General features: G+C 36.2%; 1 protein-coding gene across 4 annotated transcripts in view; it reads left to right on the top strand.

Moving 5' to 3' along the window:
• Positions 1-19,758, top strand: part of PJA2 (praja ring finger ubiquitin ligase 2) — a 266,836-nt gene that overhangs the window by 120,311 nt on the left and 126,767 nt on the right. For 2 of the 4 annotated variants that reach the window (XM_032476477.1, XM_032476479.1), the window contains one exon: positions 13,163-13,272. The exons of the other annotated variants lie outside the window; for them this stretch is intronic. The gene's annotated coding sequence lies outside the window, so the exon portion shown is untranslated. The remainder of the gene's footprint in view (positions 1-13,162; positions 13,273-19,758) is intronic. 4 annotated transcript variants of the gene reach the window in all.

Here is a 19,758-nt window from a genome sequence, read left to right as displayed (position 1 = left end):
TCATTCCCAACATCAGGGGATGCTTTTCCTCTTTCAGTATGTAGTATGATACTAGCTGTAGGTTCTTTTAGTGCATAGACTTTGTTAAATTAAGGAAGTTTCCTTCTATTCCTATTTTGCTAAGAGTTTTTATTATGAATGAGTATTATATTTCATCAAATATTTCTAATTTACCTATTGAAGTATAATATGGTTTTTCATTTTTCTTCTATTAAAGAAGTGAATTATACTGATTGATTCTTGTATAACTAAACCAAACTTACATTGTTAACCATGCTGTTTAGCTCCATTTGTTTATCACTGAATTTGGTTTGCTAGCATTTTGTTTAGGATTATTTTATATCTATATTCATGAATGAGATTGACTATAATTTTTCTTTTTTTGTAATATTCCTGTAGGATTTTGCTCTCAAGATTATGCTAGCCTCAAAAAATAAGCTGACGATGTTGTTTTCTGTTCTCTGGAAGTGTTTATGTAAGATTAATATTAGTTTGCCCTTTAATGTTTAGAAGAATTCATTAGTGGTACCATCTGGGCCTGGAGTTGTTTTTTATGGGATAAGTTTTAAATAGAAATTTGATTACTTATATTAGATATGGGAATATCCATATTTTTCTTACATTGTACATAGTCATATTTTTCTTACATTGTTCTTTGACAAGTTGTGTTTTTCTACCAGCTTGCCCATTTTATTTGATTTTTCAATTTGTCGGCAAAAATACTATTAATACTATTCAGCTGTGTGTTTGTAACAAATGAATTCATAGTAATGTCACTATTTCTACAAAGTGATATTAGAAATTCTCTCTCTCTCATTCTGTCTCTCATCATTCTTGACAGGGGTTTATCTTTCTTACTAACCTTTTCAAAGGACCAACTTATACATTTGTTTATTCTCATTATTGTATTTGTTGCTATTCCATTATTTTTTTGCACTTTTATGTGTTTCTTCTATTTTTGGGGGCTCTATTGGTGTTCTCTTTTTCTTTACCTTTTGAAGCATATACTTAAATCATTGATTTTCAGCCTTTCCTTTTTTGAAATATATGCACTAAAAGCTATAAATTTCCCTTTAAACTAAAGTTTTAGCTGCATTCTGTAAGGTTTTATATGTTCTATTTTATTATACTTCAGTCCAAAGTATTTTCTAATTTTTATTGTGATCTCCTCTCTAACCAAGATATTATATATAAATATACTTTAAGTCACTGGGCATTTGGTGATTTCCTATTTTTTAAATAGATTTTTAGCTTAATTTCACTATGGACAGAGAATATGCCCACTATTAATGTCCTTTGAAACTTGTAGACACATGTTTTATGGTCTAGTGTAGCTCAGCTTGTAAATAATTCTAAAGCATTGAAACATAATTTATATTCTAAAATTTGGGGTAGAGTTTCTGAGATGTATCAGTAAGTTCTATTTTGTAAATCTTATTCTTAAATTGTCTATATTCTAGCCAACTTTGTATACTTCTTCAGTTTGTTACTGAGAGACGTGATTAAAGTCTACCTCTGTGATTGTGAGTTTCTATTTCCTCCTTTCATGTCTGTTAATTTTTACTTTGTAAATGTCAAAGCTATGGTAATGAATGTTTATGAATTAGTAGTTGTTATGTGTGAGATTGATATGTTCAACTATAATTGTTGAATTGTCTTTTTTTTTCATAATATATGCTTTACATATTATGGACCTCTATTATTAGATGTGTATACATTTATAGTTGTTAAATCTTCCTGAAATCTTTAATATATAAAGTATGTATTTTATAAAATATCTTCTTTATCTCTAGTAATAATTCTTTCTTAAAATCTATTTTGTCTGTTGTTAATATAGTTACCTCAGCTTTCTTATTGTTACTTTTGCATGGCTCCCTTGCATCTATTGTTTGTTGACATCATTCCACTGTCTTTTAATGTTCATTATTTCTATTGTAAAGTCAGGTTAAGGTCTTTGTTGCCGTTTTCATCATGTCTTTTTTCTCTGACTGTTTTTAAATTTTTCTCTTTATCTTTGATTTTCAATTGTCCTACAGTGATATGCATATGTGTGCTTTGCTTAGTGTTTAACCTGTTTCTTTGTAGCATCTGCTGAATTTGTTGCTTCATATCTCATCAGTTTTAGAAAATTCATAGTTATTTTCTTTTCAGTTATTCCTTTGATTTCATTTTCTCTCTTCCAAACTGTTTTCCAGAGTGAATGCACCATTCACTATTCACACCAGCAATGTATGAGTGATCCAGTTTCTCCGTACTGTTACCAACATTTTATGTTGTTAACAATTTTTTAGTCATTCTATTAGGTATATGATGATATCTCATTGTAATTATAATTTGCATTTCCCTAATGGCTAATAATGTTGAATAATTTTTATGTGCTTTTCCCATCTCTGTATACTCTTTGGTGAAATGCCTCTTCATTTCATTTAGGATTGCTATATCTTTTTGGTGAATTGACCTTGTAAGCATTATGTAATATCCCTCTTTGTCTCTGTTAATATTCTTTGCTCTGAAGTCTATTTTATCTGATATTAACATAACTGCTTTCTTTTGATAAATGTTTACATGATATATCTTTCAGCCCTTTAATTTCAACCTGCCTATATTACTATATTTGAAGTGAATTTCTTTTAAGTAGTATCTAAGAATCATGTTTTTTAATCTACTCTGATAATCTCTGCTTTTAATGGGTGTATCTAAACTATTTATATTTAATGTACTCATTGATATATTAGGAGTTAAGTTTGCCATTTTATTTTTTGTTTTCTCTTTGTTCACTCTCTTTTTGTTTGTCTTTTTTTTTTTTTTCTCCTTGTGGATTACTTGAGAATTCTTTAGAACTTCATTTTGACTTATCTAAAGCGTTTTTGAGTGTATCTCTAAATGTAGCTTTTTTGGTGGTTACTCTAAGGATTGCATTGTATAACATAACTTATCACACAATCTACTTGTGTTGTTCCTTGGGACCCAAGGTCCCTATATGGTCTGCCTGCTTCTCTTTACCTTTCAGTGTCTTCTTATATTTGTTTTATGTGTAAAGGTCAGAGTCTTAATTTTTACTTAGTGAAAATTATGTCTATTCCATGATCCCAGAAGTGTAAGTCAGTACAAGTATAAGTATGTATTTCATCATATCTAAATTTAGCTCAGTTCCACCATCCCCCCAAACTGCTCCCTGTCCCTTTTGGTCAATACTTTCCAATCCCAACTGACCCTATAGTTTGCCTTTTCCATAATGTCATATAAATAGAATTACACAGCTTGTAACCTTTTGAGACTGGATTCTTTTTTTTTTCATAGTAATCACATTTTTAATATAAATTTTAAAAGATATTTGGTACAGCATGTATATTTTAAATCAAATATTTTCAATAGCTGAAAGGCTGGGAAAATACAATTCTTTAAGTATCTCTTAAGAATAATTAGGTAACTACCTAGAATACAGCTGTGTATCAGACTGCTCTGTGATCATGGCAGTATTCTACATCTGTGATGTCCAATATGGTAGCCTCTAAGGTATTTTGCCTATTTATTTAATTATTTATTAACATTTTTTTTTTTTATTGAGTTATAGTTATTTTACAATGTTGTGTCAAATTCCAGGGTAGAGCACAATTTTTCAGTTATACATGGACATACATGTATTCATTGTCGCATTTTTTTTTGCTGTGAGCTATCACAAGATCTTATATATATTTCCCTGTGCTATACAGTATAATCTTGTTTATCTATTCTGTATATGCCTGTCAGTATCTACAAATTTTGAAATCCCAGTCTGTCGAGACTGGATTCTTTACCTTAGCCTAGTGCATTTGAGAGTCAGCCATGTTGTGTGTATTGGTAGATTGTTCTTTTCTATTGTGGGTTAGTATTCCATTGCATTGTAGTTTGTTTCTCCATTCCCAGTTGAAGGATATTTGGGTTGTTTCTAGTTTGGGGTGATTACAAATAAAGCCACTATAAACATCATATACAAAATTTGTGTGAACATAAATTTTCATTTGACTTGGGAAAATAGAAATGGTATTTGTAGGTCTCATTTTAAGTGTATGTTTACTTTTTATAAGAAATAGAAAACTTTTTTATTTCCCCCGAGTGTCTGTACCATTTTCCAGTCCCACCAGCAATATATGAGTACCAGTGGCTTTAAGTTCTTCCTTCCAAGTATTTGGTCTTATCTTTTTTGTGTGTGTGCCATTTCAACTAGAGTGTGTGATATCTCATTATGATTTTAACTTATATTTCCCTAATGACTAAGGATGCTTAGCATTTTTCATGTCCTTAGTTGTCACCTGTTTATTGTCTTTGGTGAAGTCTCCTTTCAAATCTTTTGCCCATTTTTAATTAGATAATTTGTTTTCTTGTTACTGAGTTTTGAGGGATCTTTACATATTCTGGATACAAGTCTTTTATCAGAAATGTGATTTACATATATTTTGCCTCATTCTAAAACTTCTCTTTTTATTTTCTTTAAATTGTCTTTCAAAGAGCAGGAGGTTTCAATTTTGAAGAAGTCCAACATAGCAATTTGTTCTCTGATGGATTGTGCTTTTTATATCATAGCCAAGAAATCTGTGCATAACCTCAGCTCACAAAGACTTTCTTCTATTCTTTTTTCCTGGTAATTTTTAAATTAAATTCCAAGCCTTCTTTTTGAAAGATTTATAAAGATAATTTGAGGCTCTGAGTGATGTCAACTTCCTCCTAGAGAGAATATACTTCAGTTTCTGTTAGGCAATTAGGCTAGAGGCAGATCATTTTAATCTCATTGGGGATTGAGATGACTCAAATCTTAGGTTCAGTTTTTGTGAGGGCAGGTATATTCCTTGTTTGCCCTAAAGTTTAAGGCTTCACTGGAGCTCTTGAAAGCGTAGGGTTTTTATCAGCCTCCTGTCTGGTGGATCTTAAACTCTAATTTTTGTCTCATTAGCCTGTAAGCCTGCCAAAAGCTCTGCTTAGTTTTTCTTCATTTCATCCATTGTTTATAAATCAGCAAATGAAATGTTCAGCCAAATGTCAGGCTCTCTCTGTGCTTTCCTTATCTTCAGCATTGCAGCCCCTCAAGCACAGAGAGAAAGTTCTTGGAAGCTCTTGGATGGCTTCAAAATTTTTCTTTATTCAGCTTTCATAATTTTAGTCATTGAGAGGGGGGATTGTTCTGATATAAGCTAGTGTGACATACCCAAAAGCAGAACTCCTCCCCACCAATCTTTCACATTGACTATTCTAGAAGTTTATTATTAACTCAGAGTCTGAGATTAACTTTTCTTTTAAGCAATTTACCCTATATTGAGAGATGAGACATTATAAACCTATAGGTTCACATAAATGTGGGAGATGATGTCATTTCCCTGTGGAAGCTGAGGTGAAGAAGAGTGAGTCTCTCTCCAGTGCTTCTGGGAGAATGTTTTACCAACTTAGAATGAGAAAAGCTGGTACTTAACCACCTGCACAAGCTTAATGTAACAACTTTCTTTACCTAAGTAGCATCAAAACTTAATTACTTTCTCTTTCAATCATTTTCTGTGTTTCTTTCCCCACCTCCTTATGTCCTCAAAAGGGCTGCCACAAGCAAACAAATCTGTCAAGTAATATCTAGTGTTCCATCCAGGACCTCATAGTGTAGTTCCCTAGGAGGATCCAGGGGGAAGGAATTTGTCTTCAAAGTGTCAGATGACGGAGATAAAGCTTCCACAGTCAACATTAAATCTTTGATAGCAGCTCAAAAATAATTGAAATAGGAAATACCTGATATGAGTGCACATGTACTGGCTTCGAAATCGAAAGTCAAATCCTTCTAAGAATCCTGAATGGAGATGCACCAACAGTTGGAACAAGTCTTGTGAGATTATAAGTAAAGTGACTGAAGGTAGGTTTTACACAAGATACAGAAATAGAAAAAAGAAAAAAAGAAGAAAGAAAGAAAAAGGATAAAGGGGGAAATCATGAAGGTAGCAGAAATGTTTAGGTTGTAAGAAGAAATGAAAGATTTAGCTTAATAATAAGCAGCTTGACTAAGAAATGGCTAAAATTAAGATTCGTAAAGTATGGACATTCTGAGCTTTCTAAATTGAGTATCTTTAAAAGATGGGTGGCATATATAATCAGTGTCCATTTACTCCACACAGAGGACAAAATCGTTGGGATTAATCGAACCAAAAAAGTTTGGAATTCCAGCTCTGCTGTTAATTCATGGATTGACCTGGGGAAGGTCACTTATTTTCTCTAGGCTTCTGCAAAATGGCAGACTTTCAAAGAGTCATCTTTTAGGATCTTAAAGGTCTGTATGGATATAACCCAACTTTAATTATTGATACAAGCAAGTATTGGACTTATATTTTCATTGACATTTTGCATTCAATAAATTTACTGTGGTGGTATTTAGGCTGCTTTTTAAAAAAATCATAGAAATATGAATTATGCAACATATTCTTTTCTCCTGATCATCAGTCCTTTAATATATACAAATCGAACTGTAAATACAAATACATACAGTTTACAGAGAACCTGGATTCCTAAGCCTAATTGCCCATGGAAGTCATTACCTCAGACTCATACTGAGCTAAGTTTTGTGGATAATTTCACCCCCTGTGTAGTGACTTTTGGCTGAGTGTATATTTACCTCACTCAAGAAGAAAAGAGATTTTATCACCAAATATTTGTGGAGAAATTAAAATTTCATATCAGCAGTTTTAAAAGATACAATGTTAACTCCATCCCTTACCTGATATTGCCTTAATTCTTTTTTCATTATTATATTTCTAGTTTGAAACAACGATCTAAACCACTGAAGTCATAAAAACTCAAAACCAACCTATAAAACTGATCCTAGAAACGTTCATGCTTCTTTCAGAGATGTTACAGTGATTTATCTTATTTTTAAAGTCCTACCCACTCACTTAAAAGGCAGCTAACACTAGTATACCTATCTGCAATTATCTTCAAATTTCACAAACACTATTTAGTGACATTTAGAGGAGGCAGTGGTCTTTGAAGACAACACAAGCCAACTCGAACATCACATAGTTAAGGAAAGTTAAGGAATCAGAAACCCCAAATCCAAGAAAACACAAGACAACCTAGTCCATGTGTGTCTTGTTCATTGGTGTTGCTCAGTACCTGGTAGAGTGCCCGGCACATGGTAAGCGCTCCATCACCATATCAAGTGAAGGAACTTAGGAGAGAAGGAAAACTATACAGGGGAAGGATTATCTGTTTCAAAGATCAAGGGAGGCAGCATAGCAGGAGGGATCTGAGTAGATGGCTTTGAGGGACACAAATGTAACAGAACACATTCTTCAGGGGAAGATGGGGAAAGCAGTCACAGATCTAAGCATGTATAACTAAAAGTCATCCAACTTACCTCAAGGCTAAGTAGTATTTTTATTTTAAAGATATTTTTCAAATTTTATATACAAAGAGCTACTAGCACTGTTTCTTTAGTCAGGTAGATGTGTTGGATAATCCGTTCAAGAAATCGCTTAGTCTAACCTCATGAAGCCTGTATTCTTCACTTACTGATGGGGGCCTGAGTGGCACATATTGAGGCCGTATTTCTAGATCAGTGCAGTTTTGAGACGACGCGGCAAGAGTGGCAACCTGCAGAATTTTTGCAGGTGACTCAGCAGTGCTTTCCAGGGTGCAATTGAGGCAAAAGGAAAGAGCTAGTGCATGCATGCACTCTTGAAGATTTGGTGAGACGGTTTCAGTACCTGGCATTTTAAATGTGTCCTATTTAAAGACACTTAGATAGTGTTTACTGTGTCCCAGGCATTGTTCTAAGCAGCTAATAGATCTGAATTCAGTGACTCTCAAAATGACCCTATAAGGTGGATACTGTCCTTGCCTTATAGATGAGGAAACTGAGACATGAAGTTAAATAACTCACTCCACTCCAGATCATCAGCTAGTAAGTGGCAACATCAGGATTTGATGCAGTCTGGCCAATGCATCCCTGGCGGCTTTCAAACACAATGTCATGCTTGCTCCCTGATGTGAGGAGTGGGATAGGGACCCAAAGGAAATAAAGCCAGCCTTTTCTCTCTGCTTGACCTTCCCCAGCAGGCTTTTGTGGAAGAACAGGGCTTGGTCTAAGCTAAGCCTTTCATTCCTATACTCAGCATCCCTTCGTTTGAACCATCACTAATTGTGCTCAAAAAGTGATGCGTGAATTGTGTGTGGGAACCAGTTATTTCATGGACACTGTGTTGTCCATTGGTAATGGAAATTGTCCTCTTCCCTGATTGGCAGTAGGCAGGGGACCTGGGTCTCTTCATGGAGGGCCTTGGGGAGCTTGGCTGACAAATGCAGTAAATGAATATTCAGAAGCTAAGCTGGTAAATTGTTCAGGCTCACAAGTGTGGAGATTGCCTAATTAAAGTGAGCAGCTGAAAGAGAAGAAAATGCTAGCTCATGTGTGTCTAGCACAATTACGTGCCGAGCATTTTACCTGCATTAGCTCATTTAACTCTCATAATAATCAGAGGAAGTTAAAAACTATTACCCACTTTGAAGCTGAAGTCTTAGAGTCTGGGAGGGTTAACGATTTTGTCCAAGGTCTCACAGCTTCTGTAAACAGCGAAGGTGGGGTCAGACCTCTTGTCTGAGACCCAAACCAGGCCCTTCCTACCAAACACTGTATCAGGAGAGCTGAAAGATCTGAGCTGAAGGCAGATGTGCTGTGGACTCCAGTACAGCGATAAGGAACACAGTGCAGGCTCCTTGCCAGGGCTGGAAAGGAAGCAAGAAGCAAGCTGTGCATTGGTAGTATAGTGGTGAGCATAGCTGCCTTCCAAGAAGCAAGCTGATGTGGCTCTGATGTGGCTGAGTGCACAGGAGTCAAGAAGCCTATAACCAGGAATGCAGCCAGTGTTGGAGGCCACAGCTAGGATTTCTGCCACAGAGACCAACAACACAGGCTTCTTGGAGACTGAAAACCGTTTTTGTAAAAGGCAGTTGAACTCTTCCTGGACAGGCCCCCGGTGGACACCAGCAGGGCAGGCACACTGTGAAGGGAAGCCTGGTAAACTGAACTTGAAGGGCCCCAATTCATAATCGGAATCACCACCCACACCTGCAGTAGCTTTTACCACTTGGACCATGTGTGACAGAAGGGATGAAGTGAGGATGCAGTGATCTGGTACTTCAAGTTTTTGGATTAACACTGTTTGCTTGTTTTTACATTATTTCTGTACACCAAGTAATTGTTATATACCCTGAAGGGTAGGCATTGGGTCTTATTCTTGCTCTTGTGCCCTTACTTCAGTGGTGAGACTGGAATAAGTGTGAGGTGGATGAATAAATAATTCTATTGTGTTATGCATACATTGGACTTTTACTAAACAACCAATAGCAAGTCAGACTGGGACTACATAACAGCAGGTATTCTGGTTCCCGCCTTTTCTTCCATGTTTTACAGAGAAGCATAGAGTTTGCATTTAATATTTGTTCAGTGGATGAATGAGGTGCCCAGCTTAGTTGGATTTATGGTGTTCACTGTTCACGGTGAACCCCCTGAGAGCATTTGTAGTTCCTTGCCTGGTTTGTGGCATTGTGCTTAGGCCCTTTTCTGGATTTCATGAAACCAAACTGAATTTGAAATGTTCTGAGACTTACAAAAGGGGTTACTTTTGTTAACTATTTGGTAAGCCAGAGGCCTTGTTTCTAAGGAAAAGTGCTCCCCTCAAAACTGTTTTTGTTCCAAGGCCAAGTTATTTTATGACAAGCTGCTGCTACACATGAGATGGTTTCTCTCACACTATGAGCTCCTTTAAAGGCAAAATTCCTCAAGGAATAATAGTAAGCAAACCCCAGCAGCTCTTGGTGCTCCTGTGTAACTTACCAAGAAAATCTGTCCTCCAGTTGCATCAGTTCCTGCCCTGAATAAAACTGGATTGATTTCTGAGTTACAGAAATTGAGCAAAGTTAGCAAATATCTGCCATCAAAACTTAATACTTTAAAAAAAAAAAAAAAGGAAAGAAAAAGAAAAAGAATCCCCATCTGATTATGCAGGTTTTCGCCACACTCCTTTCTAATTCCAGTCCTAAGTAGCCTAGTTCTCAGATTCACATACTAGGGACAGGACACAACAAATACGACAGGAAAGAAGATTTTGCTCTGAGAAATTGTAGCAACTATTTCCTTAATAAATAACCTGAATCTGTTTTCATTGATGTCTTAACTAACAGATTATTCAAGATCTTCCTTCAAAGAAGCTATTGAAAAACTAAATGTTATAAATGTTTGTAAGATTTTCTAAATCTAATGTAAATTCATGATATAGTGATTAATGAAGCCTCAATCTAGCTTTATAAATATAACCTATGGTCAGCATTGCCAAAGGTTATTCTAAAAAATTAAAAACAAAGAAAATGTAACACATTAAGACAAATTGTTTTTCTCAATGTAACTGCATAAGGAAAGAACTATTATAAAAGCACTCATAAGATGCCTCCCCAAAAGATTTTGTGGTTTGTTACTAGCCCTATGCAAGCAATTTTAATGATTTTCTACCTTTTTTTAAGGAACTTCTATGAATAGAAATAAAAAGCATATGCCTACATGCAGCACTAATCCATGACATACAAAAAAATCCTGCCAGAGTAAAATGAAAAAGAAAGCATTATTTAAATATATAAAATGTAGCTTTCACTTGGGACAATTTAGTAACTAGGATTAGCAGTTTTAGAGACCCATAAACAGATATGGCTTAATTTTTTGCCCACTGAAGAAGTGGTTATTGGGGGTAATCCTGTGAGTGACTTGCCTTGAGACAATTAGGCAATTGTGGTCCCTAGAGTTGAAGCTGTTCTTATCTCTAAACCACTTATCCATTTATTCAACAAATATGTATTTCAAAATCAATCACATGGTGAGGACTGGGGTCACAGTGGTAAACAGGAAGGTTCACACAGCTAAGGGAGCTCACAGTTTAGGGATCCACTCACTCAGATTGACTTTGGCTGCCCCGTACCAGGAGGACTGCCTGTAAAGGCCTGGAACTGACTCCATCTCAGCCCTACAGAGACTAAACAGGAATCATTTTACCCATTTTACAGACAAGAGAAGCACAGGGACATTGCCCAAGTCACACAACTGTTGGGGCTTGTGTCTGTTTGGCCTTGGCTAAAATCTGGTAGTGTTACTCCTCTTTGATCCATGATATTGGAAGGAACGCTTGGGGTGATTGGAAAGTTTTGAATTTAGACTTGAGAATGGAAGCACCACTATCAGAAATATGGAAGTTGAGAAGAGGACCTGAGGTTAGGTGAGATGGAGATGGAGATGTAAGAGCTGTGAAGTGATCCTGAAATTTATAAGTATAAAGAGAAAATAATAACAAGATGATGCAGTGTCCTTGACAGGAATAAAAATAGCATTTACTATGTGTCTGGCACTATTGTAAGCATTTTGCATACACTAATTCCTTAAAATGAAGAAACAAAAACCTATGTGATAGCTTTAATTTCCATTTTATAGATGAAGAAAGTAAGGCACAGAGGAGTTAAGTAACTTTCTCAAGATGACACAGTTAGTAAATGACCATGGTGGGATTTGGAACTAGACAATTTGACCTCAGAGTCTATGACCTTAGCCATGATGCTATACTACTTCTCTTAAGAAAGAGTCAAAAGCTCTAGAAAGATATTTCTCTGCCACTCAGTGTTCTTTTTCTCCTTCAGTGATTATGGTGTACACAATGACAACAGCCATTGATTTCTGTTTCATAGCACTGTTGTGAGCTTTTATAGGTGAATAAGCTTTTCTTTTCTCTCCTAAGAAAAATTCACTGCCCTTATCTAGAGGGGGAAAAAAAGGTTGTTCCTATATTCCATTCACTTATTACTAGCTCTGCCATAGCTGCATATTTCTTGTTATGCTTTTCTAAGAATTAGCCTTTTTGACCTTCAAAATCAATAGTGTCTTATTGTGAGCAAAACTCAGAAAACCAAAACAGTAGGCAAGTATGAGACTGTCATTGTCTATGAAAAATGCCATGACCCTGGTGGCACTGTGGCCACAGAAAATGGAATTTGCCTGTGTGGAAAGTAAAGGGCTAGAATTCTTTCAGCTTGTAAGAAATGGAATTTATAACATCACTAATAAGTCCAATGGCAGATGAGTTCCAGTTACTCAGAGGTAAGGATCATTGTGTATGAATTTGTTCGTTAGTCAGGCACGGGTCCATCCTGGAACCAGCCATCTAAATCTCATAGGCTGAGAGTCATGAAAGGATGGCTCCCAAAAGGAAAATCAAGGTACTACTTAAAAATAATTAAAATTAAAAATTGGAGTGGACGTGGGGCAGATACAAACCAACAGCGGGCCAATATGAGCCAAGTCTCCATCTTTCAGCTTGAAAAACAGGCAAACTTACCTAGGAGGGTGGCATTATGGAGAATTCTGGATTTAGCCCATGATTTTTCAGAGTAAATTAGACAATACAGAGGCCGGAAGAGAAATGACATTTTTAAGCTCTCTAGTGCCACGCACAGGGCTAGATACGGGTTTGCTCCCCTCCTCAGAGCTACTTCTGGCTTTACTACCAGTTCCTTTGAGAGTTATCACATGAGACTATATTGTCATTCAGCCTGAATTACTGTATTGATACTTTGAGTTCCTTAATTGTGTTCACGAAAAATCAACAGCCATATGGGTCTTTAAAAAATGAATATTTTATCAATTCGGCAATGAATGTGAAAATGAGAAAGTAACTTTATTTTTAATTTCGTATTGGTCCTGTGTCAAGTCACCCAACACTGTATCTAGTTGGAAATCAAGTTAATGCCATGAGACTTGGTGACTCAGAAGTCCCATTTTTTTCATGTCCTCTCAAGACTTCATATAAACACTTTTGTCTACATGTTTTAACTGTTATTGTGAGTTTGATTTAATTAGTTACAAAATTTGACTGTTAACATTGGAAGGAGACTTGGAGAACTTACAGATGAGAGACCAGAGACTGTAAAATCTAGGAGTAAATTTCAGGTCAATTCATAGGAGGGGAAGAATTCCATGTGAACAAATATGTTGAAGCATTTAGCTATAGTCTTTGAGATTAGGTCTATTATGCTGGTAAAGTGTGAGATCATCTTTCTCTTATCTAGTCTTATCTTTGAGTCCCTTTCCTTTGAGAAAAGTGTGTTTCTCATTAAATCCCAGGCTTCTGTTGACTCATGACCCTACACTGAATGAAAGGAGAAATGAAGAACCCACTCCACCCCACCTGCTGGGCCACGTACCAAATAATAATAATACCTCCATGGATACAGGTCAGTGAACAGAACACATCCTCACAGATGTGGCCCGTCCTCATGGCTCCTGGGCTGTGGGCTGGGCCAGCCCCAGGCTGATGGTCTTCTCTGAGGAATACCTGAGCATGGGGCATGCCCTGCATATTTGAATCCAATTAGCCTACCCACTCAGCCTAACCCTACACAGAGGGACTATTCTTGGAACGCTTTCAGTGTACTTTGAACACAGTGACAACTGCTCGTGGCACCTGGGCAGTCAGTGCTGTGTGTGCCTGAAGTTACTCTCAAGCCATGTCCAGTTCTTGCTGAATTATGTGACAGAACAATCATACAACTCTGCTTTTTCACCTCTGTTAAATTTCATTTGCTACCATTACCCTTTATCCTGCCATCGGTCTTGAAATAAGAAAAGAAATAAGGACTTTTAAAAAGAAAATAGCCTTCAAAGCTTCATTCCTACATTCTTGCTGTTTTGACTGATGACATAGCTGCTAATAAGATTAATGCCTTCCCTTCTGTTCATTTTCTAGCAGAATTAGTCGCAGCTTTTATACCCTCTGCTGCTAATTTTGCTAGCAAGTCTCCAGAGGATTCTAGCCCAATTTTCTGCTACTAGAAGCAGAACTACCATTGTAGTAGGTCACCTAACATTATTTAATTCCTTTAGGGTATCTTGAAGAATAAAACCTATAGGAGTAATTCAGACACAAACATCAAATGCAAATTAGAAACCAATTTTTCAGATAGGCAAATTGATTACCTTGAACTAGATAGTCACTATTTCCCATAATCCTTATACCATAGGGTTGTTATAAGAAGTAAAGTATATGTGTGTCTATTTACATGTTATTCATAATATCATATATATTATATTAAATTACACTGCAATGTATTACATTATATTATGTTGTATACTCAAATATAACCTAGCACTGTGCCTGACATATTGAAATGTAATACATTTTAAAGTGTTAAAAGCAAATAGGAACAATTTAAGGTTTAAAAATATGCATCTAGGCCATCCTTTGCTTATTTGAAACTTGAAATATGTAGCCTAAGGATAATACAAGCAACTTTCATTTTCTTCTCTCCTGTTGATTCCCTTTTATTCATTTCTTGTACTTTGGAAACACTGTCAAAAGGAAGATGAGAAAAGATAGAAGTGATGCATTTCAAATTTCTCAAGATCAGCACTATCAATGGAATGAGAGGTGTCTTGACAGGTATCTCGCCTACCAGGGATAATAAAACCTGGGGACGGGCAGAGTCCTGGGGTGCCCTAGGACAGTAGTGGGGTTGCTCTATTTGGTGTCCATTTCATCCACAACCCAAGGCAGAGTCTTGAGGAAGAAAGGGACTGGTAATGGGGGCTCAAAATGAGATGTGAAGAACTATTCCAGTCAGAAGGAGAAATTTGAACTATTTCAGGGGTTATAAGTCAAAAAAATGGAAGAAACTGGGCCAAATTGGAGATAGGAACACTCATGGGAATTCTATGCTAAAATTAGATTAATGTCTTTATCTTTCTAGAGGTGAGGGACAATGACAGATATAGTACAGTAGAATTTCCCCCAGGGCATTAAAGGCACTAGTCAGTTTCTAGCAATACCCTCCACTTGATCATTGAGTAAGAGACACTTGGGCTGTTAACAAAGCAGTAGTTTTTGGGGTTTTTTTTTTTACTGAAGAGAAACATACACACATGCAAACACACACACACACACACATACACACATGCAAACACACACACACACACACACACACACAAACACATACACTACTCCATTAGTAAGGCATGGGGCCACAGCTAATTTATATTGAATGATGTGAGGATTGTGGCAGTAGGGTCATTAACAGGATAAAAGCTCAATAAGGTAATAGCACAACTTACAAATCAGCACTACCAGACACCACAAAATGATTTGTAATTGAATAGTCAGATAAAATTGAAAGCAATGTACATTAACTAGCCTATGGACTTAATTGTTTGGGAAGCATTGTAACTGAGGAAAGCAGCAATTAATGTTGGCTGGTTACAAATTTGTATTTAAATTTGTGATTATTTAGAATTGATTGCAGATTATATGGCAAGACACTGGAAGCTTAAGTGGACACCACAACAAAGTAAAACTAGTAATAGCAAAACCTGTTGTACTCAACAGAAAGTAAAGAAAGGAAGGAAAGAGAGGAAAGAGGACACAGCAAAACCCACTGGGGGGTTGGTTGAGTGTTAATGTTGTTCATAGGGCAAGCTCAAAACCTGCACATTTTGAGAAGAAATGTTTTTCTGATACTATTTGTGCTAAAACATGCTTTAGTCATGGTATCATGACTTATAATAATGTATCAACATCAACTGTAGTCTAATATATTTGCTAATAACAATACATACCAAACTTTAGAACTAATTTCACTTTTTCCTTTAATAAGTTACAGAGGATTCAAGATTATCCTTAGCCTAATGTCATTACCTCTTGCTAACATTTCATGTACACTGGAGAGAAAGAGAGAGAGAAGTTGCCCAAAGGATGAGAAGGTTTATGTGAGGTGAAGGTAAAGAATGAGAGGGTGGGTTAGGGGATGAGAAAGAAGGATAAAGAGCATTTCCCCAATTTATCTGCTCATGGGACTTATCTTCATGTTCTCATGCAATGCTTACTGCATCTCCTCAAATTCTGTGGTGCACTTTTGTCATTTCTTGACCAACCAGTATCTGAACCCCTTTCTATTTAGGGGGACTCCCATGGTATAAACCAGATTCAACTGCCCCTTGAAGAAGAGAACAACTGAGAGACATTTTCCCATCCACAGACACAAGACATAAATTTGTCCAATCTGATGAGCATAATTCAGAGGCTGGTGACATGCAGAATCATGGACGGCAAGTTCTCAACCCTAGCATGGCCACAGGCAGAGACCATGGGCCGTGTGGTTTGGAGGCATCATCCTGGCTCCAGAATCAGAGGAACAGGATGAACTATCTTCTACCTGTGCCCACAGCAGCTGCAGTGGGGGTGACCCAAGATAGTTCTGGGGCTTAGTTTGGAGCATTTTTTCCAGATGATGTGGCCTCCATACCCAGTTCTCAAGCCTTTCTGGAGATTTTGTGATCTATCAGTATCCTTTAGTTAAATAATTTCCTTGAATTAGCCACAGTTAGTTTCTGTCGCTTACGATCACAAACCTTGACTAAAAAAAAATGACCTTAGGAAACACAGTTCTGTGTTATTTTTAAAATAATGATAGAAAATGAGCTCGTACTGATTACAGAAGGAAGATTAAATTTTTTAAAAAATTGATAAAGCTAAAATTTGCTGAATGTTACTAGTAACTGGCACTAGTGGCTTAGGTTTCATTATATGCAGTAATTATTATTCCACTTCTCAAATAGAAAGACCAACACTCTGAAAGATTTGCCTGAAGTCAGTAAGCAGGAGTCAGAATTCAAATTCAGCCTATATGAAGGAAACAAGGCTAAGTAACATTAGCAACTTAAATTAAAATGTACAAACTTTTTTAAATAGAGTCACACCAAGATAATCAGGACATGTGGCTTGTGGCTATCACATGTTCTTGTAGCAAATATGGCAAAATGTAAGCGGTGCTCAGTGAAAAGAGAAGACTTCTGAACTGACTTAGTAATTACTTGAATAACCCTACTTCACTCACTGAAAAGATGAAATGCAGGGTACCAGGGTTCCCAGTCTTTCCCTTGTTCTTCTCCTGTTATCTCATCACAAACTGAACGTAATTAAGAGCAGTTGGTGCTAAGAGAGACAGACAATTTGCTGAGGAGATAATTAACCCCTGTATAAACTCAACCAGTTAAGAACTAATTTGTCCAGAATGGTAAAAAGTGCCTGGAGGACCCCATGGGTGTCAAAAAAAGGGAATGGTTACTGTAAACTCATAATTCACAGGTTAGAAATAAAATGATCTATTTGATACTTAAAATTGACTTTGCTTTTAACCATTACTCTAAATGGGGTGTTAGTTACTTTACGATTGAAAAATCTAGGCAATGAAATATGTGCTGTTTTATAAGTGAAGCAGTATAGTGAGTGTAAAAAGCACCAAAGTAAGGAATGATGAGCACTGTATCTCTGCTGGCCTCCTGTGTCCAACCTGAAGAAAATCTGGTCATTGGCCTCTATGCTAAACAGACCGGCAGACCATGGGTCCTAAGAGTCAGAGCTATACCTGAGTATCCTCTGAGAAGTGTCACTTTCTTCTCATCCTCACCATTCCTTTTTCATTTCTCTGTTCTTTCTACAACTTTTCTACACCATCCCCTCATAAGTAACCATTTTGTTTAACACTAGAATAATACTTGCTTTTTTTGCACAAATTAGCAGATGCATGTACATTTTTCATGTCCTCTTCTTTCTTACATGAAGTGTAGCTCAATATATATATATGAAGTATATATACATGTATGTATGTGCATATGAAGTATATATGCATGTGTATATGTGTTTATATGTCTATATAGATATAACAAGTCTATATATAAATTGGATCATGTTGAGAAAGTGTTTCTCAATTCTTATTTTTGAGTGTTTTTATTTTGTCATACATAGGCTTTTTCAGTATCACTGTAGATAACCATGTGATTCTCTTCTTTAGCACAACTGAGATAGTATATGATCTTAATACATTTCCTGATATTGAACAAACCTTGCATTCCTAAAATAAATCATGCTTGGTGATGGTTTATTCCTTAATGTGGTATTAGATTCTTAATTTATTTGAAATTTTTGCGTCAATACCAAGAGGATATTGATTTGTAGTTTTCTTTTTTGTGTGTGTGTGTGTGTGTTATTCTTTGCCTTTTTTCCATTTCCATTACTTTGTCTCTAACCCTTTTTACTTTCTTTTTACCTTATTCTCCTATTTATTTTCCTGCCTCTCTTGTATGTCTATCAAATTTTTATGTGAGTCTATTCTTCCTTGGGCACCTTATAATTTATTCTTTTTATTTCTTGGATTTTCTGTCTTTTTAATCCATTTTTTTCCTGAATTCAATCAATTCATTATATTTCTTCAAGTTTGTATCTTTTTCTTTTCTTAGTTTTTTAATTTCTGATTCAAAGAGTTTGTTTTATATCTTCAAATGCTCAGATGAGTATATATGATTCTGTTTGGAGTGTTGACTTACAAATTTGTTCTGCTTCTCATGGGAGGTGGGTTGTTAGTTGACATATGAAAAAAATTTTCCTAATTTTTTTGCACTGGCTCTGTGTGAATTCGTTGATACTTCTTTTTATTTTTTATGGTATGGTGGTGATTTATAAGATTCTTGGCTTAATGGCTACAGTTTTCAGCAATATAGCAAGGTCCATATGCTTTTTAGGGGTTATTTTGTTCATTGTTAGTAGTGGGAGGAGGAATTGTAAGTCATTCAATGTCGTGTTTCTCTTTGATCTTGTAAGACCCTAAAATTTCTACCTTTTGCTTCATTTTCCCTTCACCACCCAATTACAAAGGGTGTTTCTTTTTTCCTTTTTGTTTTTTCTCTCCCCTTAAATAATATGTTTTGAATAGTGCCCTTTAAATAACTCTTAACCTTCTTAATCACACATACTCTGAGGTTGTTTCCATGAGGAAAAGACTTCCCTTTACATGTTGTGCTCTGCCTGGATACTGTGATAATGTTTTCATATGGAGGGTGAATTTAGTCTTTTTGATGGTAGTTTTGATGAACCTTAAGCCCCTCTGCTAGCTTCCCTTCTTGACTTTCCTGGAGTTTTTCTCAGTCTACTTTTGCCCACTACAGAGCCCCGTGGTGGTGTAGGGGTCAGCAAGTATGAGAGATCGTGCAGTGGGATGTGTAATTTTTCTCGTTTTAATCACAGTCATTTTCAAGTTTTGGCATTCTCTGTCTTTAAATTATGCTGAGGGCATGGTTTTATGCAAATTTGCTTATCTCATCTTGTTTTGAACCATTTGAGGAAAAAAATATCAGGAGGCAAATAGTTAAGCCGTTGTCACTGTCCGTTGCTACCCAGAAGTCCCCAATAATTGTTGTTTTGAAGTTCTTGTCTGCTAACTTCGATTACGTGGATCCCCTATTTGCTTTTGTTGGCTTTGTTCCTCTTGATTACTGGTCATATGACCTTGCCTCTTCACACATCTAGTAACCCTTGATTGCAGATAGGATGTTTTGTACAAAAGACCCATAGAGGTCCCAGTTATTATTTTCCACAAGAAAAAATTTTCCCTTCTTTTCTTGTGATGGATGAGTTGTGTTCTCCCACAATTCTTATATTGACTTCCAGTTTGACCATATTTGGACATGAGATCTTTAAGGAAGTAACTAAGATTAAATGAGATCAAATAAGTAGGGCCCTAATCTGTTAGAAAATGCCCTTATAGGAAGAAAACGAAATATCCACTACCCCCACCCCATCTCTGTTCTCGTGCACTCAGTAAAGGCCATGTGAGGACACAGCAAGAAGGCTACCATCAGCAAGCCAGGAAAAGAATTCACAGCAGATATCAAAT

The sequence above is a fragment of the Camelus ferus genome, chromosome 3 (genome assembly GCF_009834535.1).
Source record: "Camelus ferus isolate YT-003-E chromosome 3, BCGSAC_Cfer_1.0, whole genome shotgun sequence".
Classification (NCBI taxonomy): Eukaryota; Metazoa; Chordata; class Mammalia; order Artiodactyla; family Camelidae; genus Camelus; species Camelus ferus.
This window is presented reverse-complemented; position numbering and strand designations above follow the sequence as displayed.